Source organism: Mixophyes fleayi, chromosome 2 (assembly GCF_038048845.1).
Source record: "Mixophyes fleayi isolate aMixFle1 chromosome 2, aMixFle1.hap1, whole genome shotgun sequence".
NCBI lineage: Eukaryota > Metazoa > Chordata > Amphibia > Anura > Limnodynastidae > Mixophyes > Mixophyes fleayi.
This window is the reverse complement of record NC_134403.1, coordinates 115,616,728-115,641,007: the sequence shown is the minus strand read 5'-3', so window position 1 is coordinate 115,641,007 and position 24,280 is coordinate 115,616,728. Positions and strand designations below refer to the sequence as shown.

The window sequence follows — 24,280 nt, the reverse complement described above, 5'->3', positions numbered from 1 at the left end:
GGGTGTAATTACAATAGAACAAAATTACATAAGTGGATATGGTAGACAGAGAAAGTAGAGGGAGTGGGCATAAGTGTCTAGGAGGGGGTAGGATAGGCAAGCACTAAGAGGTAGATTTTGAGGGAGCTTTGGAAGGATATTTAGATGAGAGTCATGTAAGGCAAAGTAAGGAGTTCCACAGGTTGGATGCAGCACGGAAAAAGTCTTGGAGATGGGGGTGAGGGGAGTTAAAAAGAGGGGAAGTGAGTTGTAGGTCAGAGGCAGACTGGAAAGTTTGAACTAGAGTGTATCTTATGACAAGGTCTGAGATGTATACAGTGTGCAGCTTGAACTGAATTCTGAAATGGGGAGCCAGTAAAGGGACTTACAGAGTTGGGTAGCAAATGAGAAACGGTAATAGAGGAAGATTAGTCTAGTCACAGTATGCAGGTTTGATAGTAGAGGTGAATTAGAGGAAGGTCAGTGAGGAGAAGGTTACAGTAGTCAAGGCTGGAAATAACGAGCAAGGGGGTATTTTGGCAATATGGCAGAGGAGAAGGTGACAATATTGCTAGAGGGAATGGATGTGAGGAGTGAAGCTGAGGGTAGAGTCAAGGATGCCACCAAGCAGGCATGGGGAACAGGGGAAACAATGGCGAATGATGTTGTCAACTGTGAAGGACATGTGGGAAGGGGTAGTGGCATTAGCATGGAGAAAGATAATGAGCTCAGATTTCGACATGTTAAGTTTTAAAAACTAATGCTACATCCAAGTGAAGATAACAGAGAGGCAGTTGGACACATGAGATAGGAAAGAGGCTTAGAGGTTGGGGAGGTAATTTAGATTGGGGTGTCTTCTGCATAAATGGTAGTGGAGGTGAAAGAGCATATGAGTTTGCCGAGAGACTTGGTGTAAATAGAAAATAGCAGATGGCCAAGAACAGAGCCTTGAGGAACACCGATAGTAAGAGGAGACACTGAAGGAGTAACTTGACAGGTAGGAGCTGAACTAGGAGTGGACAGTGTCATGAAGGCTAAGGGAGTGAAGAGTGTCAAGAAGAGTGTCACGGGCACTAGGAGTCTTTACCCAGGTATCACCAGATGATGGACTTACCAGAGCAGTATAGGTGGTAACATGATACTCTGGTAGCGGGGTGATCACGGAACAGGAGACAGCAGATGGTAAGAGAATGCTCGTGGAAACTCTATGACTAGCAGCACTGGTAATATGTAGATAATTGACACGAGGAACTGGATGGACAAGGAAACGTGAGGGTAGTCAGTGGTCTGCGGATAGCAAGTTGTACCACTGCTATAGTGAGGAGGAATGTCCAGAAATAACGAGGAGGTGATGAGAGTCAGCGGTCTGCGTATAGCAAGTGGTACCGCTGTCTAAGTGAGGGAATGGAATCCAGGTGAAGGTATCCGGGAAGTCAGTGGTCTGCGTTAGCAAGTTGTACCACTGCTATGTGAAAGGATACTGGAAACGGGTGACTCAGGAAACAGGGAACAGTGGTCTGCCTCTAGCAAGTTGTACCACTGAATATATATATGTGAGGAAGAGCACGGGGAGATAAATGCAATGCAGAGTATACACGGGCACACTGAACTTGATCCCACGATGATATGCACAAATAGTAATAACTGAACAGCACTGCACAATAATACAAAGTCACAAGAACTATCCAGGCAGAAGCTAACACAGTCAAATGATGGTAATAGTCTCAGCGGATAGGCAACTCCAGAGGAGAACAACTCAGTCCAGCAAGATATGCAATACACCAGCACAGTCAATGAGAAGTATGCATACCGTGGTTCAGGAGAGCAGGCTGTCAGACAGAAGTGCAGGGATACCTGAACGGCTGGAGGCCGGCAGGATACGAAGTCCCAGGAGGGTAGAAGTGGTAATCAAGTAGGTGCAGCGCACAGGTAGGTAGACCAGCAGGGATGGAAACAATACTCAGGAAGCAGTAGTATATCGAACTGGACACCTGGAGAACGCTGAAGAGTAGAGATGGTCTAGACGAGATGGAAGCAACTGGAGGGTTGCGATGAGCAGGGTACTGCAGATACACGGAGGCAGCGGATAGGAATCAGCTGGTGCAGTCACAATGAAACACGGGAGAGTTGAGGTGAGCAGGATACTGTAGATACATGGAGGCAGCGGATAGGAATCAGCTGGTGCAGTCACGATGAAACACGGGAGAGTTGAGGTGAGCAGGATACTGTAGATACACGGAGGCAGCCGATAGGAATCAGCTGGTGCAGTCACAATGAAACACGGGAGAGTTGAGGTGAGCAGGATACTGTAGATACACGGAGGCAGCGGATAGGAATCAGCTGGTGCAGTCACGATGACTCACGGGAGAGTTGAGGTGAGCAGGATACTGTAGATACACGGAGGCAGCGGATAGGAATCAGCTGGTGCAGTCACGATGAAACACAGGAGAGTTGAAGTGGTCTGGAAACCACAAACGAACAACAGGAATCAGCAGGAGCTGAACACATGAGGAAACACAGGAACACCTTCAGAGGCTCATGGGGAATGAGACTCCAAGATCAGGCAACGAGGTATTGACCTCAGGTGCTTTAAATAGGGAGTGTTGCCTGATCAGCCAATTAACTAAAAGGAACATGAACTGAAGGTTTGAAAGGGCTGCACATGCGCAGACCCTCAGGATGGTGGACGACCACGGTTCCTAAACACACGAGAAGTAGCACTCACAGTCCGGTGAGTGACAAAGAGAGTTATCAAGAGTTAAGAAAGTGGCAGAGAGGGTAAGCATGAGAAGTAATAAATGACCCCTTCATTTAGATAAAAGTAGGCAATTGGTCACTTTGGTGAGGGCAGTTTTAATGGAGTGAAAAGGGCAGAACTCTAACCGAAGATATTTAATCTTGTATTGTATTATTATGTATTGTTATGCAATGTTTCAATAAAAATCTATAAATAGGCAACATTTTTAAAGTTTTTCATGTTTTATTGTTGTTCATTTTGGGTTATTTTCTCTTTATTTTCAGATCATATAGCTGATTGGAAATGCTGTGTGTTTTGAAAAATGTGCCACAAATTATGATTAAAGTTTATGTTTTAAGATAAAAAATCAAACTGCTTTTCAGCGTTTATATGCCATTCACAGTTTGCTTCTCTCATGTGCACGTCCAAAGTTTAAAGTTTCACAAAGACATTATAACCACCCAGTATACATATGGATACAAAATATGAATATACAATTGTGCTCCTCGTAAATACTACTTGTGTGTAGCTCATGCATCACATGTCCCTCTTCCCTTTAGATTTAGAACCATTATGAGGCAGAGTCCTTATAATTTTATTCTTGTTTTATATGTTGTGCTTGTTGTATTTCCTTTTTCTCTTTCCTTTTTCATTATGTTTGTATTTTATGACCCTTAAAGTTTTTATGTATAAATTAACACTTCCATGCCTGATGAAGCTACATTTCTGCATCCTATACACAATACCAATTTTTAAATTTATAAGGAATAATACATCCAGCTATAAAAATGGCTTATTTTTTCTTTTAGGCACTGCTCATGGTAACTGCATATATTTATTTTAAATTTTTCAATGTTTAATGTTTTTGTAGGGAAGTCTTTGATCCAGAAAATGCAAAAAAACATGGCACAGGAAGAGACCAGATTGGCTATTAACTTAAATTAGTTACACAATTCCTCCTAACTTTATCACAAAGAAATGTAGCCATCACAGATCAGCTAAAGTTCTTCTGATAAGGGACAAAAATCTCAAATCATTAAGCATAGTGTTAGGATATTGGGGTTGCATTTTTAACTCTAGTGAGCATGAGTCATTGACTGTGTATGTTGATATTACCTCTTCAGCTGTGCATGAGTCATTGTACACATGTCTCATTAAATTAAGGTTTGCTTCTCTCCTGATCCGATTGGAACCTCCTATTCCATGCAGTTTTGTCACTCTGGACTCTGAACTCTGTACTTCCCTTTAGGATTCTTCAGTTTTCTGATTTCAGCTTCAACTCTAGCTCTATTACCCTGGCTAATGGCATGCAAAGACTTTTGACTCTGTACCTTGGGAAACAGCATTTTAACTCCAACTCAGCATTCCTGCCTAGTGCAACCTCTGTCTGTGAGTGCAACATTTTGACCATTGAACAACCTATTAAGCTTTAGTCAGCTGGCTAAGAAGGAAATCTTTCTATACTATGTCTGTTGATTATGGTACTGAAGGGTTCTGGGCTCATCTCCAGGTAGAATAGGAAAATTGGATACTCTGCATTACCAACATTGCATCTTGTGAGTACTGTGTCCACTTCTACAAGTCTGTGCCTTAACTATTCTGTGTGAGCACAACAGACTGCCAATGTCTCTTTAGACTCTCTTTATGAGAACGAAACGTGTTGAGAATGGACCGCAATTTATTACACATCATATGTGACAATCTTTACTTATGTTTGCTGTTCTTTGCATATATGTAAGTACTTAGATGCTTTGTTTGCCCAATAAAGTTATATTAACCACTCCCCTTGGCCTCTTTGTGGGATTGCCTCTCCGGCTGGAGAGATAGCATCGGGAAATACATCATCGGCTAGGACCTTACATCGGGATGCAAAGGCTTGTGCTTTGGGAACGATTGTACTCTTTTCAGTACTTCATTCGAGCCAACACTACTGCAAAAGGGAAAGGAACACAGCGTCTTGGGATATCAATAAGAACACTACTTCAGCGTTCATTGTAAGTGCCTCCCTTTAAGACTATTCTGGCTGTGTTTCCATTGCCCTGGTTTGTCTATTACGTGATACACTTTATCTATTCATTATGAACATTTAACAAGATATAGACTGAAGGATTTTTCACTATGAACATTCATCTGTGATAAAGGATTTTTACCTCCTTTTATGGGTTTTAATCTCCTTAATATTCTGGCAAATGTATGTATGACCATTTAATACCGTTATATATATGACTATTACCGTCAACCAACTCCTCGCAAAGGTATTTCTAAATTAACCCAAGAAACATCATTCTTATATTCCCTTAAATCGACAGGCTTCAAGAACAACCACAGCAAGATATAATTTCATTTAAAGTGTGTTGTATTATATTATAGAACAATAAACAGCGTAAAAATATTTTACACAAAATATAGATTTTGGTGCCAAATATCACACTTATTGCCTGTAATATAAATACATAAGTCATTGTGTGTGTAATTGTATGTGTGTGTGTGTGAATGTATTGTGTTTGATACAGTGGGAGGAAGTGGAAGACCCATCTCACTTAAAGTCCAACAGCCATTTTTAACACATGGTATTTCAACCACATACTCAGAGATTCAGATCCACAAACTTCCCTATAAGCCAACAGTCCAAGAAAACGTTTTATTTAACAATCTGATCACTTCCAGAATAATACATCACTTTCTATGCATTTACATTAAACTGCATAAAGCAAACTATTTACATTCAAAAACTCCATTACAGCATTAAACCAACACAGAACCACAGAACTATGTATATCACCAATGCTTCCATGACCAAAACTTAACCAACACAGAACCATGTATAACACAAACACCTCCATTTATATCAACAATCTATCCCAAACAAAACAGGAATTCCAAGAATTGTACAGAACTTCAGGCAATTCCAATCACATTTACCAGCTGTATAAATGATCTTTCATTCTCATATAATTGTACAGAACTTCAGGCAATTCCAATCACATTTACCAGCTGTATAAATTTTTTTTTCATTCTCATATACACTACACATATGCGTCTTCCATTCAACAACACATTACAACACACTCACACTCACCTTTCATTCCATTCAAACTCCATCATTCACACTAGTCAGGGCCTACGGCCTGTTCACCTAGGAGCAAAAGCAGCATGTCTTCAGTCTGGGGATCAAGCATGAAGAAACAGAACTATTTTTGAATCATGTGTAAAACTTGTGGGCGGATACTACCTTTTACAGGAACCACTCACAGCATTCATATGCTAATTACTGGCCAACTGCTTCAAAAACCTGATTATCTGGTATCATGTTTCCCAGTGGGGGAAGGATGGTTTGTTCCCAATCAGTGTGCTAATTCAATTGTGGCTAAATCTGTTATATGTTATAAAATGAAACATAAATAATAGATTATTTATGTACTCTTCATCAATCTGCATGAATTTATCACATGTTATACTCAAGCCGATTGATTTGATTGGTGACTTTATTACCAATTTGGTATTTTGTTTTGGTTTTATTTCTGTTTGTTTTTGTTTTTCATTAACTGTATAATTGTTGTTATTATTTTTTTATATATTTGTTTGTTTTGGTTTTATGTCAGTCTGATATTGAGCGCTATAGAATTGTTTATGTATCGTTAATAGAGAATTTGGGATATTCTCCATAAGGGCTGCCCGTTTAGGATTGGAGCTAGCAATCGTATTGGAGGGCTTTTCTTCGTATCTGATTTTCAGGTGTCAGAGATTGCCTTTACTAGAGACTTCGGTCTGTGTTTACAAACCAGTAACAAGCTCTGTTTTTGTTATATATGATCATCAGTTTCTGTCAGTGTTTACGTTCTATTCAAATACACTCAGTCACCTGCACTTCTTTCCTGACTCTTTCTATTATTGAATTACCTAACAGATAGCATGCCAGTTATGTTTACTGTAACTTATGATTTACTGGCCAATGCATTGTGTATGAACTCACCAATCTCCAGTCTGAAATACAAAAATACAAAATACAGCAGAACACATTTAATATTGTTGTTCTCTAAAGAAGGGAACATACAGCATTCAGAAAGAGTGTGTTAAATATAAATACATAAATGATTTCTAGTGTATTGTTTAGTTAGTAATGCACATGCTTTTAAGTCCAAAGTGGCTTTATTTGCTTAGTTACTATTTACTTTGTTTCTAATAACTGTCTTTATAACTATATAATTGCAAACTGGGATTGACACAAGATAACATTAGAGTTATCAAGGAGTAAATAATTCCACCACTCTCCTTACAGTAAAAGGGTTTACATTGTTCTTCTTTGCATCTTTGTTCATAAATGTTATGATATAAAACATTTACTACTTTATAATGGGGTTTTTTTGTATTTGTTTTCTTCACTTTCATGTAATATAATGTTTATACTTTATGATGGTGTTTAATTCTGCTTGTTTCAGTATGTAGCTACATATTTAATAAGGTTGAACAAGACACAAGTCTGTCAAGTTCAACCTTTCTAAAATCTACATGTAAAAAAATTGTAATTGGAGCAGCTTGTCTTAGGGAGCCATGCTCTGTCTGTGCAACTAGAAATCTTGTGCTGCCCTATTATACCTTATGATATTGTGATCGGACACCTTTTGCTGCTTTGTTCCAATCTACACTGCTCGGTGTAATCATACAGATGTTGAAGGGTTCATAGGTAAAAACTGAACTGTACCCATACTGTTGTAGTTATCTCTGCTATTATTTAGACATGATGAGTTTCTTGTTGGGTGGTGCTATTATATATATACAGCTACGTTCACATTTATGCCATTTTGAACTATATATTAATACAAGTTAACCTGTGCATGATACTCATGCATTCTAGTCAAATCAAGCTACTTAAGGTGTTCTTGTCATGCATTTGGGGCTAGGCCAGGCCTCCTCAGGGGAAGAGCGTTACTTCCCGACGTAAGCGCCCTTTTTTAACGTGGTTTTGTCCACATGTCACCATCTCATCATTCTTCTCCATCACCTCATCCTTCATCTTCATCGCCACATCCTTAATCTCCATAGTCTTACTGTTCTAAAACCTCTCGATACACAATGTTTCTGCTAAACACCTTATCGCTGTGCTCAATCAGTCTTCCTTGAAGGGCAGTATTCATAACCTGCACTTTCACATCACTGCTTCTCCGCACTCGTGAAAATGCGACATACAATTGTCCATGACCAAAGACAGGCTCTGGTAAATAAATACCCACACGGCCAAGTGTTTGACCCTGTGACTTGTTAATGGTCATAGCAAATGCCGCCTTCAAAGGGAACTGCCGCCGTCTTAGCTTAAATGGCAGTCCTGTTTCGGATGGACATAAGTCAATCCGAGGTATCATCACCTTCTCTCCTTCAGCAGAGCCAGTCAAAACTTCTGCTTGTATCACATTCGTTTTCAGTGCTGTCAATACTAATCGAGTGCCATTACACAGTCCTCTCTTAACATTCAGATTTCTCAATTGCATAATAATGCTTCCAACTTTCAATCTTAATCTGTGCCTTGGCATTCCGGAAGGAGTCAAGAGTTTGAGCCCTCAACTCGTAAATTTAGCCTTTACTACCCCTCCCACGGGGGAAGGGGGAATGCTGGAAGTTAACTGACTTCATTATTATAATTTTTTTGTCAAATAATGTCAGTATACCAAACTTCAGGTCAATTGGATGAGCCCTTTCTGAGAAATTAGTTTTTTCCACACACACACACACACACACACTAACACACGCCGCTAGGCTTATATATATTAGATATGTCTTAAATTCAGGGCATCATCATCATTTATTTATATAGCGCCAACATATTCCGTAGCGCTTTACAATTGGATCATAATTTTATCTCAATTAGCATTCATATTAGCTTAGCAATGCATTTGCAAGATCTTACTACTTTATTCCTCGCTAGAAGTAGGTCCAATAATGGACCTAATATGCAGAAAGAATGTCACTACTCAGTATTGTTTGGTTAGTTCTAACTCAACAGTCATGTTTTCTGCTGTTACTAGAGACCATATATGTTATTATGCTGCTCTTTTGATTATGTTATTTCTACATACAAAAACAGCTGAACCCGCTTGTTATGATAAGTGAGGAGCAGAGGTTTCAACTCTGTTCCACAACATATTTGCTTCTTTCTGCATTTGTTCACCACACACCATAGCAGGATAAAATTCATACCTACAAATACAGTGTGGAATGTCTGCATGTAACACTGTGTGGAAAAGAGAAGCAAAAGTGAAACACGTTGATTTAAACAGAACTTCACCCCTGTGTTCTGGCTGTTCTGCTGCATGAAACTTCACCACTACTTTGCTTGTCTCTTCTTGTACTCTTTAACTACCTCTCAAAATAAGCAATTATTCCCTTTTATCACCACTGCAGGCAGAGGCTATATACTGATATCATTCTGCTTCTACTGACATCAGTTTTAAAGTTTGTGTTAATCTCTTATTTGCAAACATTTCCAACAGTTAATTTGCAACAAATGCATTTAAATCAGCTAAACCAATCATCAATTAGCTTTTACCTGTCTTGTCTAAGTTAGACAATGAAACAAGTGTCTGAGTCATACAGCAACAACACTCCACTAAATAGAATTAGAAAGAAGTAATAGTAATTCAGAATGGTGGCTACATAATATAAATAGTGCTATATATATATATATATATATATATATGTGTGTGTATGTATATATGTACATATGTGTGTCTGCCTAAACGCTCTGACAGACTGATACCCAATTGATCAGCAAACTATTCTAATATTCTAGCTGACTGATTGCTACAGAATTAAACTGCATTACGAATAATCACATTGTTTTCTGTGGAAAATTCCCTATTTCACCCTGTCTAACACTCTAGTCACTCTCTGCAAGCTATTTTAAGAGCATAGTCTGCAAACCACCTTCCTCCTTACACATTCTGTTCTAAAATAGCAGATGAGATTTTTTTTTCCTCGAAAATGATGTTTAGCCTCGTATTCATATCCGAATTTGGCGCAAAGAATCGAGTTGTATTTTGTTTATACTTGAATCCACAAATCTCGAATCTGTAGGACATGTCCGAACTGCTTATCTCTACTATGTATATATGACTCGGTTCATTTAAGGTCTGCCATACAGGACTAGCTCTTTTGGTGCACAGAACAAACCAAGAAATATACCTTTCTTCTCCACCCAAACAAAAAAAGGCAAAATATACATATAAAAATAAATTATACATAGCCAATTATATATCCAAATGCAAGATCAAAAGATCAAAGCAAACTGTTGATTTTATCGCTTCACACATCTGTCTCTTGAAGGACTAAGGGGTAAGTAAGGAATAAGGTGCATGTATTTACTGAAACTTCCTTCATTGAAGTCATTATTTTGTTCGGTGATATAATGCTGGATGTCATAGACTAGCTGTGAGCATATGAATACACTCCGTTATAGAAAGGCTTGCTGTATAATTTTAAATTCCGAGACAACAATTTATAGTATATTAGTGTTATTTAGTGTATTTAGACATAAACAAGTATTTGCTAGCAAGTGGAAATGGAAAGTAGACAAATGGGTGCTCACAACTATTTAGAAATAGCACTAGTTCCATAATTGTAAAAATGTAATATATAAAATAATAAATATACCATATAATAGTTTCCATGATGCATTGTGGAATGACTGCCTTCAAAAACCTGTAGGCAGCTTGTGTTACATATATGATAAGAAAAAATACATGATAAATACATCAACATATATATTAACTTATAGTATGTTTTTGCTTAAACCTGATTATTACAGAAGGATAGTAACATAATTTGATGGCGTAGACAAACTGTTGATATCTTTTTCATCTGCCTCTGATGCATGTATGAAATATTGACTCTGGAGGCAGCTTTGTATAGGTCTGTAGGGTTTAACTTCACAAGAATTAATAAAGAGATGCTAACAGTGCCCTCACTCCACCTGGCAATGGAAGATGACAGCCATCGCCCTAGGGCATACTAATTACAAGCATTTAGTACACAGTATTTAGCACACACCTGCCTTGAACTGGGATACGATCATATGAAATACAGCTGGTGGATAACACTCAGCAAATTATTTTCCAGCTCAGTTGTCCAGATTCCTGTAGTAGTCATAAAGATTTGGATTAAGTATGGAAAGTGATTTATGTTTCATGTGTAAGATTTTGTATAGTATGAGATATGGTGTTGAAATAAAAAAAAAATACATATACTTTTACTGCTGTAGTAATTTATAATTATTTGAGGGCAATTCTGTGATGATGATTTGGAGTTGCAATGATGATAATAATGTGATAATTGGTGCATTTTTGTTGTCTAATGAATCATTGAAGACTTGTTTGATGTTTAATGGGAGTGCTAATGGTGGGATGAATGTTTATGGCTTTGCTTGCTGTGTTAGTCTTTGTACTGTTTCTTTTTTATTTGTTTTTTTGTGGTCTTTTTCTTAGAACCTAAGGATAAAAGAGGATGCACTGAGAATTCAATTTCAATCTACCTCCAAATGGGCTTCTATATACTGTGAGTCTGATGAGTGATGCCAATCTATAAGGGTTATTCTTGTGTTTTCCTTAATTATTTTTATTGAGGTATTCAAATGGTAAGGGAAAAGAATACAGAAAAAAGGAAGGTAATGGGGAGGGGTACATAGTGGGGAGCAGACAAAATACAAGATACATACAATCAAAATATGAAGTGGCAATAGTGCATGAGGGTTAATATACAAAGCATACTTCAAGCAGATAAATAAGCTAGGACCAAACTATTGCATAACTCATGGGGGAGCTTGGAGAGGCTGATCAAGAGGATCCAAAGTAGCAGTGGTCGAAAAGTCTGATGGGCACAACATCTTAGAACCCTCACCTTCAGTGGTGAACACTTGTCAGGCCATCCACTTGACTATGGGTGAGGATGGTGCCATAGAATAAGGAACCTCATATATCTCCATCTCATAACTGAAGTGGATTTTAGCTACAATTTTGTAAATGGAGGGAGGAGAGCATTGCTTCCAATGTTGTGCAATGACTGCTCTAGCAGCGATAAGGTTATGGCCTCACACACATCTCTGATGTTTCGGTAGCTGTTCGGGGAATAGTTGGAAGAGGGCGATGAGTGGAGATGGGGTTAGTTGCACTTTCGTGACTTTTTCTGCTAGTCGAAAAACTTTTACCCAAATCTGCTGGATTACCGGGCAGGACCAGAACACATGGAGGATATCTCCGACTGCCCCACATCTGCGACAGCAAAGCTGAGAGTGAGAAGCCCAAATCTTATGTAGGCGGGACGGGGTTAGGTAGTTCCTATATAGAAGCTTCATAAACATTTCTGTGGGCTCCACAATGGCTTAATGGTTAACAAATCTAACTCTCAGCACTGGGGTCATGAGTTTGATTCCTGTTCATGGCCTTATCTGTGTGGAGTTTGTATGTTCTTGCCGTGTTTGCGTGGGTTAACTCCGGGTACTCCGGTTTCCTCTCACACTCCAAAAACATACTGCTAAGTTAATTGGCTGCTGTTAAATTGCCCTTAGTCTCTCTCTCAGTCTGTGTGTAAGTTAGAGGATTTAGAGTGTAAGCTTCATTGGGGCGAAATTAGTGTCGCTATATAAATAAACAAGTGATTATGATGATTTCTAGGTGATTAGTGCATTTAGACATTTTAGATAAATTATTATAAATATAATCCCACTGAGTTGAGATATATCCAAATCGGATTCACACTTTGTTTGAGAAGTATGTTTAGTTGCAACAGGGAGAGTGGTGAGGTAGGTGTACCAAAATGTAATGCCTCCTTTATTGTTGCCTCTAGTCACTTTAGAATAAAGGAGGGGCGGATGGGTTCAACAGGCAGGTCCAACGGAGAAGATCAGTGATCCAATGCCGCAGCCGCAGGTTCTTGTAGAAGTCTTTAGAGGAAAGGCCAAAGCTATCCTGCAGCTGCGCAAAGGCGCAGAGACCCTCAGTGTCAAATAAGTGCGCCATTCTTGTGTTTTCAAAGATGCATGCAGCTTTGATTTTCTTGTCGTGTACCTAGTTATCTTACTATATGTTCTTGCAAAGTGAACGTGGTTAGGTGAAAGGATTTTATATATATCATGCTGAACATGTACCGCATGGATTCTACAAGGTGTGGGGTTTGTTACTCTGCTATAACATTGTTATTTCTGCATGTAGACATCTGATTTCAGAGGCGGAACTAGCGAGGTGTGGGACCCAGTGCAGGGAAGCGGAAGGGAGGGAACCAGGGCCCACAGCTCGCTAATTCCCCGTTAAACAGGCCCCATGATCTCCATGGGCCCCGGTGCACCGCAACTGCTGCACCAATGGTAGTTTCGCCACTGTCTGATTTACTTAATTACTTACTTCCAGGATAAACATCTTACCAGAGCTTTGCTAACCGGGTAACAAGAAGTAATTTGCTTTCTTCTACATATGTAGTGTGATATTAGCAAATCACATGAGCTTTGTAGAGAGATTTACTTATTTCACTGCTATTAAGAATATCATTACAATACAATATCAGAAAGACAAGCCAAATATCAGAGTCTGCAGAATATATTGAAGGAAAAGTAAAATTAAAATAAAATAAATCATAGATTTATAACTGCAAAATAATAAATATTTAAATTTGGTCACATTATAATATCACAAATGCAGAAATATATAAATCAAACTATGCTACAAATGCACTTTCAGCATAATTGTCTGCCACAAACATCAGTGTAGACAGAGTTGTAAAGCCAGGTAAACTGCATGCACGAAGGGCGGAATTCAATTCAGAACGAAGTGTTACTGGTGCCTAGTGTAAGAAGAATCCACAGTGGTGTTGTGGATTGAATCTCGATCCATTCTTCTGCTCACCGTGCACAGGTGCAAGCAGAAATGAGCAGAGATCCCTCTACCCTAATAACACATCACGCAAGGCTCCGGTGTCACATCAAGGTTATAGAACTTCCCTCTTAGAGCTTAAAATCAGCATGACTGTCTTCTGACCAGGCATTTTCTGGTGTGAGATTTTTTATCACCTGACACCAGCATCCACCTAGTCAGAATCCTAAAGCCAGGTAAACTGTGCACTGAATGTAAGAAGTCTACGTAAAGTCCAATGTACATTTATTTTACATTTGTAACCATGCATTTAAATTTACATTTCCAATTTCAAATATTTATTATTGAGTTCAATTTAAACATTTAGGGCTAGATTTACTATCAGGCGTGATGCATGGCGGCTTGAAGCCACCATGCATCGCGGCGGTTTTCCGGCGGGTTAGCATTGCAAACAGCCGGATTTACTAATGGGCGCATTTCATCTTCAATTTGAAGCCGCCGTCGATGTCACGGCGGGATGTAATGCTCAAAGCCGCCGGCGGCTTTGAATAGAACATGGTGCTTTTGCTTTAAATGACGGCGCTTTCATGTGAATGCGTTTTTTTTGAAAATTACACCTGTCTCATGGCCTGTTACTATTGGCTATTTTCAAAGTCAGGAGATTTGACATCACAAGCCCTATATAAACCACTGGCCTGACACTTTTTCTTTGATAGGGTTTTGAGGAGTTTTGTGAGAGGAGTTTGGAGGATTGTGGTTTGGTGACAGGTGGTGAGAGTTGGAGTTTGGTGGATTGGTGGAGCGATATCTGTTTGAAGTGTGAGTAGTCCTGTGGTATTTTTCTGTTTTGTACATTTATTTTCGCATTTATTTTCTGTCTTGTATTTTTTGTATTTGGCTTGTCCTTTGTCTGTGTTACTTGTGTGTGACTGTGTTGAGAGTGTGTCTGTAGTTAGTCTAGTTTGTCCTTTGTGTTTGTCAGTCCTTCAGGGTTTTGTGTTTTTCTGTCTTCTGTGTGAAAATGTCCAGAGATAGGAGGGGAGAAGAGGCTGAGGAGAGGGAGATGGAGCTGGAGGGGGCAGAGGAGGGAGAGGGAGACTTTGAGGAGTCAGGACAGGGCAGGAAGACTAAGACAGGGAGGAACAGGGCCGGATTTACCGCTAGGCAACCTAGGCACCTGCCTAGGGCCTAGCGGCTCTGGGGGGGCACAGCTGGGGGGGACAGGAGTAATTTAAAAAAAAATGAAAAAAAAAATTCGGCCCCTCCCCCGACTCGCGCCCCCCCCCCTCCCCCCGCGACTCGTGCGGGGGGGGGGTGAAGGGGCACAGAAGTGGTGATGGTGAAGGGGCACAGAAGTGGTGATGGTGAAGGGGCACAGAAGTGGTGATGGTGATGGGCACAGAGGTGGTGATGGTGATGGGCACAGAGGTGGTGAAGGGCACAGAGATGGTGATTGGCACAGAAGTGGTGATGGTGATTGGCACAGAAGTGGTGATGGTGAAGGGCACAGAGGTGGTGATGGTGAAGGGCACAGAGATGGTGATTGGCACAGAAGTGGTGATGGTGATTGGCACAGAAGTGGTGATGGGCACAGAGGTGGTGATGGTGAAGGGCACAGAGGTGGTGATGGTGAAGGGGCACATAATTGGTGATGGGATGGTGATTGGCACAGAGGTGGTGATGGTGATTGGCACAGAAGTGGTGATGGTGAAGGGCACAGAGGTGGTAATGGGCACAGAGGTGGTGATGGTGATTGGCACAGTGGTGGTGATGGTGATTGGCACAGAGGTGGTGATGGTGATGGGCACAGAGGTGATGGTGAAAGGGCACATGTGATATTGTGAAGGGGCAAAAGTGACAATGAAGGGGCACAGTGTGATGATAGAGGGACAAAAGTGACAAGAGCACATACTTGGATTTATGCGTATTATTTTTGCAAACAACTTAAGTAAGTATTTCTGCCCTGACTTCAATATTTATTATGTTGTTTTGACCCAACTATTTAAAAAAACGGGACTGCTTGGTAATTATTTAGGGGTGCCTTTTTCTGCAGCAGGGTGGCCTTGCTCTTTTCACATGTTAGGTACGCCCCCAAAGATGCAAGCCACGCCCTCACCTCCTTTGGCGGCGTGCACATGCTTTCATACTTTCATATCTACTTAACTATAGGGGTATATGGTAGGCATGCGGCGGCACATGCTTTCACTTCTACGTAACTATAGGGGTATATGGTAGGCTGCAAAAATATAGTGCTATGGATTGTTGCAGGGAGGGGCCCCAAAAACAGTATCCTGCCTAGGGCCCTATGAGGTCTAAATCCGGCTCTGGGGAGGAATGTCCGTTTCTCACATGATGAGAATTGTGTGTTGGTGCACCACATAGTTCCCTGCTATGAGGTCATCCTAGGCAACCTGGCAGCCCGGACTCCTCTAAGGCGGCGCCACCAATTGTAGGGGAGAGTTTGCGATGCTGTTAATGCGGTGGGCCCACTAAAGAGGACAGTGGAGCACTGCCGCAAGCGATTTTCGGACATTAAGAGGAGGCTGAAAGAAAAAATGGCCCATGAAAGGAGGTCCACAAGACGCACTGGTGGTGGCCCCCCTCTGCGCATTGAATATACCAGCTATGAGGAGGAGCTGCGGCAGATAATGCCATGTGAAATTCTGGAGGGAATTAATGTGCAAGACACAGATTCGCCCTCGTTTGCCCAAGGAGTTGGTGAGTTATTTGTCCTTTTTGCGATAACAATTTTGAAATGTGTTTTTATTTTAAAAGTGCCTTTTTTATTTTAAAAGTGCCTTTTTTACTCAATCAGTATTTAAAGGGCAATAATTTTGTTTAGAACTGTTTTTTAATGTGCAAACACATGTTTTCCAAAAAAAAATTATTTGTAAATTGCTTTTTGCTGCAAATACATTGTATGCTTTTTCTAATACATCCAGATTCGCCAGGACCGCAGTTCAGTCCCAGTCCGAGACCTACACCTCCACCTTCAGTCAGAGATTCGGGCACAGAAGAGCAAGCAGGTGTGTGATTTATGTTTTTGTGCTAAATAATGGAGTTAATTGATTTTCTGTACAAATGTTGCTGGCAATGTTTTTTTTATATGGTTTGCTATGTGAACTTAGGGCTACATTTACTAAACTGAGATGTTGCCTAGAGCAACCAATCTGAATATACCTTTACTTTATTTATTGCATTCTACAAAAAGAAAGCTCAAATCTGATTGGTTGCTATAGGCAACATCTCCACTTTTTCAAACACGCAGTTTAGTCAAAATACCCCAGCATGTACTACACAGAGGGAGTACTAAAATAGTATTAGTTTACCCCAAAGCACGGTCTAGCCAGATTTTGCGTAATAAATCCTAATATTTGTAGGTTAAATATACTTTGCTTTTTTAGCCCCTTCAACCATAAATAGTCCAAATGATAATGGGTATTAAAAGGATAATAAGTGCATCCTTAAGCAGGTAGCATAGGACAAGAAATCAGGAATGCAAACATTGTGAAAGAATCTGTAGTTGCTAAAGATTATTTTTTCCTATCCAGTGTTCAGAATGCAATATACAAACATATTATATCCTATATACTTACCGTCATTTTTCATACACAGGGCCCTCTTTATACCAGGCACCTCAGGCGGAGTCCCTGCAAATGTCCCCTGAGCCAGATGAGCAAACCATCATCACCCTGGAAACAGTGGATGCCCCTGTGTCTGGCCTCCAGGATGCTGCACCTGGCCCTGCTGAAGCCCCAGCACACCAGTAACCTGCACCTCAAAGTATGGACCCAGCCAGAGAAATGGCGCTGTCTATTGGCGCTTTCCAGCAGCAGCAAACAATCTTCATGGAGAGCCAAACTCACCACATGTCCCAAATTGCGGCCCAGTTGAGGCGGATACACCGCACAAATAGCCAAATCCCTGCTGCAATCAACCGTCTGGCTAATGCATGGGAACAATCAAATGTGCAGATGGCCCAAATGACTGGGGCTGTGGAGGCATTACATTCCTCCGTTCGCGAGGGGAATACGAATGTGACCCGGCTGGCAGGGCAACTACAGCAGGAACTCATTGCCCGCTTGCCGGCACCTTTTTCTTCGGCCACCACCAGTACCGCTAGTACGCTAAGCAGATCGGCACAGAGTACTCCTCCAAGGAGAGGTGCTCGCACCAGGCGTGGGCGAGGGAGAGGAGAGAGTGGGTCCAAACATAGCGATATGTCAGCAAAAAGGCGTCGCTAGCGCTAAAACATTATTATTACCTAATGTTTTGTTCAGTTTGTGTAAGCATTATACTTTATTATTTATTGTGTTGTACTGCAATAAATGCAGTTAAATTTCTATGGTGTCAGTGTTTCCTTTCTGCTAATTAAACAAGAGTATACTGATGTGTAAAAAAACTATGCACTCAAATCACTTACACATTGACCTCTGACTGTCACTTTCCAGGGATGTTCATATTTACCACATGAGGAGCACACACTATCCTCTTTTTAAAGGCTTCAATGTACAAAACAATTTAAATTAAAAAAAAACATTGCACTCACATCAAACACATTTTAGAGCAATAAATGTTTTTCCTATTCTGCACTTATATGTGAAGTAGTTTGTAATGAGACGGAATCTAATCTGCCTTCCGCCCTCTGTGCTCTGCACATCACCAGATGTGACACGGACCCCTTCTTCTTCACTGTCTACTGCAATAATCGGTGGGGTAAGTGATGTAATGCTAGATTATGTATCAAACAGCCAGCCAGGATAATATCAGACCCCTTTTCAGGTGCATACATAGCCACCCAACCAGATTATTCTAGTAACCTGAACCTAGTTTACCAAAGTACAAAGATACGCTATAACACATCTCTACTAGTGGGTATGTGCCTCATTGAATTTGTGCTGTGCAGATGTGTGAGGATGCAGCAGAGGAGTCATCAGCCAGAAACCCATTCTTTATTGAGTACATTAGAATTGCTTTTACACTCTGTTAAGGGATTTGTTGCAATATTAAAATAAAAAACAACAAATGTGGAAATCAGTAAATAGATTGCATGGTGGGAAAACACAAGAGAAAAAGAAACCAAAAAAAACACTGCAATTACAAGACACTGGCCTTTTAACATATACAATCCCAAAGGAACAAACTTTGAACATGAAATGGCCCTTTTCTTTCTGTTCTGATTGACCAAATACCTGAAACAGCACACTGTTTGAACAATCTCGCCGCTCACAAGCAGCGCTTTCATTTTGGTCTTTTGAATGGCAGTTTTCCGGCGGCTTTATAAACCCCCTTATAGTATTCCAGCTGTTTGTATGTTGAACATTGTTGAAACCGTCATGGCGCTTTATACAGAGGCGGGTTTGAAAACATCATTTCTGGCCGTTTGGACGGCGGGTTTAGCCTTAGCAAATCCGGCGATGGCTAAATCGCCGCCAAACCCACCGAAAGTCAGCGGGTTTACAAACAGTAAATCTAGCCCTTAGAAGTCAATGAATTCAAAGACATCACATGGTAATTGAATAACAATACACAGTACATGGCAATGTAAATTAGTACCGTATTTCCCCAAGTATATAACGCACCCATGTATAAGACACACCTTCATTTTGGGGCCCAAAATGAAAAATAAAAAGCTTCCTGAGACAACTGGGGTCTCCCACTGCCGGCTGGTTTTCCTGCGCGATCTCATGCTCTGAGCATGCTGCCCTCCAGGCGGTTTCCAGATTCCCGGGTGCCCCGCCTTCTGAGAGTCCCCCCTGGCCCTGGTGGCTTCTAGCTGAGTGCCTTACCTCTACCTCTCGGAGCGCCTATCACGGCAATTGTGGCCTGTTTCCGGTGGAGACCAGGGGCAGGAGTTGGAACAGCTACTTCCAGTTATGCGGCGGGACTTCCGGCGGGGACACGCAGTTCATACAGCCAGCGGGGACTCCTCTCTCCTCTCACATCCAGGTGCCGACTTCTTCATTGAGGTAAGTAAGACTTGCAGTGTATAAGACGCACCCTTTTTTTAGACCCAAAATTTGGGGGAAAAAGGTGCGTCTTATACATGGGGAACCTAATATGATAAAGTACTAATAATACATCAACCTACTTCTATAGCTCCTCATGTAGGATTTACTTAATGTGTGTTCATCAAAGACAAATTTTCTCATCAGTTTATTCTGCTGAGCTAAATGTCTTGTCCAAAATTATTTATTTAATTATAACAACAGCATATTCTGCAACGCTCTAAGGGGTATATTTACTAAACTGTGGGTTTGAAAAAGTGCAGATGTTGCCTATAGCAACCAATCAGATTCTACTTAGCATTTATTTAGTACATTCTAAAAAAAAGTATAGCTAGAATCTGATTGGTTTCTCCTAAGGCTCTACGCACCAACTACAATCATTATACAAATAGGAATTTCTACTTTAAACATGTCATTAGCACCATTAGCTTTATAGGTGTAAAAATACCCAAGCAATACATTACCATCTCTCCCAGTGTTTTATTATACATCACAGACTGGTGTCATTTTTTTTACCATATTTGTCATAAGTGGCATAAAATAGAGAGTTGGAAAAGAATTCCTGACATGAAAAGTGGACAGTGAGAATATTGAGTCATTTATATTAGGGATGAGCGCGCTCGGATTTCTGAAATCCGAGCCCACCCGAACGTTGCGGATCCGAGTCGGATCCGAGACAGATCCGGGTATTGGCGCCAAATTCAAAAGTGAAACTGAGGCTCTGACTCATAATCCCGTTGTCGGATCTCGCGATACTCGGATCCTATAAATTCCCCGCTAGTCGCCGCCATCTTCACTCGGGCATTGATCAGGGTAGAGGGAGGGTGTGTTAGGTGGTCCTCTGTGCTGTTTAGTTCTGTGCTGTTTAGTTCTGTGCTGTTTAGTTCTGTGCTGTTTAGTTCTGTGCTGTTTAGTTCTGTGCTGTTTAGTTCTGTGCTGTTTAGTGCTGTGCTGTTTAGTGCTGTGCTGTGCTGTGCTGTGCTGTGCTGTGCTGTGCTGTGCTGTGTTCTGCAGTATCAGTCCAGTGGTGCTGTGTGCTGTGCTCTGTCCTTCTGAGGTCAGTGGTGCTGCTGGGTCCTGTGCTGTGTCCTGTTCAGTCCAGTGGTGCTGTGTCCTGTGCTCTGTGCTTCTAAGGGCATAGTTATTTCCCCAATATTCCCCTGTGTTTAAAAAAATAAAAAAAAGTTTTTTTAAAAAATACCAAAAACTACTTTAATATTTTTTAATTACCACAAAATTTTCACAACCAATCCTGCAGTATAAGCCCATTGGTACTGCAATATTACCAAGTTCACACATTCAGCAGTAAAAGTCCAGTGGTACTGCAATATTACAAAGTTTACACATTCTGCAGTATCAGTCCAGTGGTGCTGTGTCCTGTGCTCTGTCCTGCTGAGTTCCGTAGTGCTGCTGGGTCCTGTGCCGTGTCCTGTTCAGTCCAGTGGTGCTGTGTCCTGTGCTCTGTGCTTCTAAGGGCATAGTTATTTCCCCATTATTCCCAAGTTTTTAAAAAATAAAAAAAAAGTAAAAAATAATAAAAAATTTAAAAAAAAAAAAATATATAATAATTATAACCAAATTTGCAAAACCAATCCAGCATTATAAGTCCATTGGTACTGCAATATTACCAAGTTCACACATTCTGCAGTATCAGTCCAGTGGTGCTGTGTCCTGTGCTCTGTCCTGCTGAGTTCCGTAGTGCTGCTGGGTCCTGTGCCGTGTCCTGTTCAGTCCAGTGGTGCTGTGTCCTGTGCTCTGTGCTTCTAAGGGCATAGTTATTTCCCCACTATTCCCAAGTTTTTTAAAAATAAAAAAAAAGTAAAAAATAATAAAAAATTTAAAAAAAAAAAAATATATAATAATTATAACCAAATTTGCAAAACCAATCCAGCATTATAAGTCCATTGGTACTGCAATATTACCAAGTTCACACATTCTGCAGTATCAGTCCAGTGGTGCTGTGTCCTGTGCTCTGTCCTGCTGAGTTCCGTAGTGCTGCTGGGTCCTGTGCCGTGTCCTGTTCAGTCCAGTGGTGCTGTGTCCTGTGCTCTGTGCTTCTAAGGGCATAGTTATTTCCCCACTATTCCCAAGTTTTTTAAAAATAAAAAAAAAGTAAAAAAAAATAAAAAATTAAAAAAAAAAAAAATATATAATAATTATAACCAAATTTGCAAAACCAATCCAGCAGTATAAGTCCATTGGTACTGCAATATTACCAAGTTCACACATTCTGCAGTATCTTGTGCTACATATAATGGAGACCAAAAATTTGGAGGATAAAGTAGGGAAAGATCAAGACCCACTTCCTCCTAATGCTGAAGCTGCTGCCACTAGTCATGACATAGACGATGAAATGCCATCAACGTCGTCTTCCAAGCCCGATGCCCAATCTCGTAGTACCGGGCATGTAAAATCCAAAAAGCCCAAGTTAAGAAAAAGTAGCAAAAAGAGAAACTTAAAATCATCTGAGGAGAAACGTAAAGTTGCCAATATGCCATTTACGACACGGAGTGGCAAGGAACGGCTTAGGCCCTGGCCCGTGTTCATGACTAGTGGTTCAGCTTCACCCACGGATCTTAGCCCTCCTCCTCCTCCCCCCCCTACAAAAAATTGAAGAGAGTTATGCTGTCAGCAACAAAACAGCAAACAACTCTGCCTTCTAAAGAGAAATTATCACAAATCCCCAAGGCGAGTCCAAGGGTGTCGGTGGTTGTCAAGCCTGACCTTCCCATCACTGTACGGGAAGAGGTGGCTCGGGAGGAGGCTATTGATGATGTAGCTGGCGCTGTGGAGGAACTTGATGATGAGGATGGTGATGTGGTTATTGTAAATGAGGCACCAGGGGGGGAAACAGCTGATGTCCATGGGATGAAAAAGCCCATCGTCATGCCTGGTCAGAAGACCAAAAAATGCACCTCTTCGGTCTGGAGTTATTTTTATCCAAATCCAGACAACCAATGTATGGCAATATGTAGCTTATGTAAAGCTCAAATAAGCAGGGGTAAGGATCTTGCCCACCTAGGAACATCCTCCCTTATACGTCACCTGAATAACCTTCATAGTTCAGTGGTTAGTTCAGGAACTGGGGCTAGGACCCTCATCGGTACAGGGACACCTAAATCCCGTGGTCCAGTTGGATACACACCAGCAACACCCTCCTCGTCAACTTCCTCCACAATCTCCATCAGATTCAGTCCTGCAGCCCAAGTCAGCAGCCAGACTGAGTCCTCCTCAATACGGGATTCATCCGAGGAATCCTGCAGCGGTACGCCTACTACTGCCACTGCTGCTGTTGCTGCTGTTAGTCGGTCATCTTCCCAGAGGGGAAGTCGTAAGACCGCTAAGTCTTTCACCAAACAATTGACCGTCCAACAGTCGTTTGCCATGACCACCAAATACGATAGTAGTCACCCTATTGCAAAGCGTATAACTGCGGCTGTAACTGCAATGTTGGTGTTAGACGTGCGCCCGGTGTCCGCCATCAGTGGAGTGGGATTTAGAGGGTTGATGGAGGTATTGTGTCCCCGGTACCAAATCCCCTCGAGATTCCACTTCACTAGGCAGGCGATACCAAAAATGTACAGAGAAGTACGATCAAGTGTCCTCAGTGCTCTTAAAAATGCGGTTGTACCCACTGTCCACTTAACCACGGACATGTGGACAAGTGGTTCTGGGCAAACGAAGGACTATATGACTGTGACAGCCCACTGGGTAGATGCATCCCCTTCCGCAGCAACAGCAACAGCTGCATCAGTAGCAGCATCTACAAAATGGCTGCTCATGCAAAGGCAGGCAACATTGTGCATTACAGGCTTTAATAAGAGGCACAACGCTGACAACATATTAGAGAAAATGAGGGAAATTATCTCCCAGTGGCTTACCCCACTTAGACTCTCATGGGGATTTGTGGTGTCAGACAATGCCAGTAACATTGTGCGGGCATTAAATATGGGCAATTTCCAGCACGTCCCATGTTTTGCCCACACCATTAATTTGGTGGTGCAGCATTACCTCAAGAGTGACAGGGGTGTGCAGGAGATGCTTGCGGTGGCCCGCAAAATTGCTGGACACTTTCGGCATTCAGCCAGTGCCTACCGCAGACTAGAGGCACATCAAAAAAGCTTGAACCTGCCCTGCCATCACCTCAAACAAGAGGTTGTGACGCGCTGGAACTCCACCCTCTATATGCTGCAGAGGATGGAGGAGCAGCAAAAGGCCATTCAGGCCTACACAGCCACCTACGACATAGGCAAAGGAGTGGGGATGCGCCTGAGTCAAGCGCAGTGGAGACTGATTTCCGTGTTGTGCAAGGTTCTGCAGCCATTTGAACTTGCCACACGAGAAGTCAGTTCCGACACTGCCAGCTTGAGTCAGGTCATTCCCCTGATCAGGCTGTTGCAGAAGCAGCTGGAGAAAGTGAGGGAGGAGCTGGTAAGCCATTGCGATTACAGCAAGCATGTAGCTCTTGTGGATGTAGCCCTTCGTACGCTTTGCCAGGATCCGAGGGTGGTCACTCTTTTAAAGTCAGAGGAATACATTCTGGCCACCGTGCTCGATCCTCGGTTTAAAGCGTATGTTGTGTCTCTGTTTCCGGCGGACACAAATCTACAGCGGTGCAAAGACCTGCTGGTCAGGAGATTGTCCTCTGAAGAGGACCGTGACATGCCAACAGCTCCACCCTCATTTTCTTCCACATCTATGGCTGC

The 24,280-nt window shown here is 41.5% G+C and overlaps 2 long non-coding RNA genes across 3 annotated transcripts in view; one reads left to right on the top strand and one right to left on the bottom strand.

Annotated features, from left to right (window-relative positions):
* The window catches only part of LOC142140204 (uncharacterized), a 272,251-nt gene that overhangs the window by 178,835 nt on the left and 69,136 nt on the right, over window positions 1-24,280 (bottom strand). The gene's annotated exons all lie outside the window — the stretch shown is intronic.
* On the top strand, window positions 16,235-17,295 carry LOC142140203 (uncharacterized). Its single transcript, XR_012688331.1, has 3 exons — window positions 16,235-16,284; window positions 16,509-16,592; window positions 17,182-17,295. It is a non-coding gene; the product is annotated as an uncharacterized LOC142140203 (long non-coding RNA).